The following is a 587-nucleotide window of genomic DNA, read 5'->3' as shown; positions in this document are numbered from 1 at the left end:
GGGAAAAAAAGGAATTGAGATTATGAGATATGGATGAAGTCCATGGGAGTGAGGGAGAAAGAGGTTCTCATAGTGTTGATGATGGTATTAACTTCGGCTAATCTTGAATGGTATGGGACAAGGGGTGAAATGACTCCTCAACACACTGTTACTACCAGCAAGGCACATATCACAAAAACTCCTTTCACATGTAGCTAAAGGCATTTCCTGAAGGTCAAGGAGTGATGCGTCCTCGTCGGGGATTCGAACCCCGATGTCCCGCGTGACAAACGGGGAGAGTCATCACTATACATTTATATAACAGCGCCACAAGACCATAGTGGACAAAAATATATTGCATCCGTAGTGGTTTAGGACTCCCATAGAGAATGAATATGAAACAGTTGAGGGCCGTTTAGTAAATCTAGTGTTAAGTAAACAATTCAAGCGAATATGTCTTAAAGTGTACGTGATGCAGTAAGAAAAAGGACAGCGTCACGTCCATTAGTAGCAGTCCTCGTTAGTATAGTGGTGAGTATCCCCGCCTGTCACGCGGGAGACCGGGGTTCGATTCCCCGACGGGGAGGCATTTCCTTTTCGTTCTTGGA

The 587-nt window shown here is 45.0% G+C and overlaps 1 non-coding gene across 1 annotated transcript; it reads left to right on the top strand.

Moving 5' to 3' along the window:
* The first annotated feature begins 493 nt into the window (after positions 1 to 493).
* trnad-guc (transfer RNA aspartic acid (anticodon GUC)) lies at positions 494 to 565 on the top strand. The gene has a single exon. It is a non-coding gene; the product is annotated as a tRNA-Asp (tRNA).
* The last annotated feature ends 22 nt before the right edge of the window (positions 566 to 587 follow it).

This window comes from Pundamilia nyererei, unplaced genomic scaffold (assembly GCF_000239375.1).
Source record: "Pundamilia nyererei isolate P.nyererei 1_Seehausen unplaced genomic scaffold, PunNye1.0 scaffold00017, whole genome shotgun sequence".
Classification (NCBI taxonomy): Eukaryota; Metazoa; Chordata; class Actinopteri; order Cichliformes; family Cichlidae; genus Pundamilia; species Pundamilia nyererei.
This window is presented reverse-complemented; position numbering and strand designations above follow the sequence as displayed.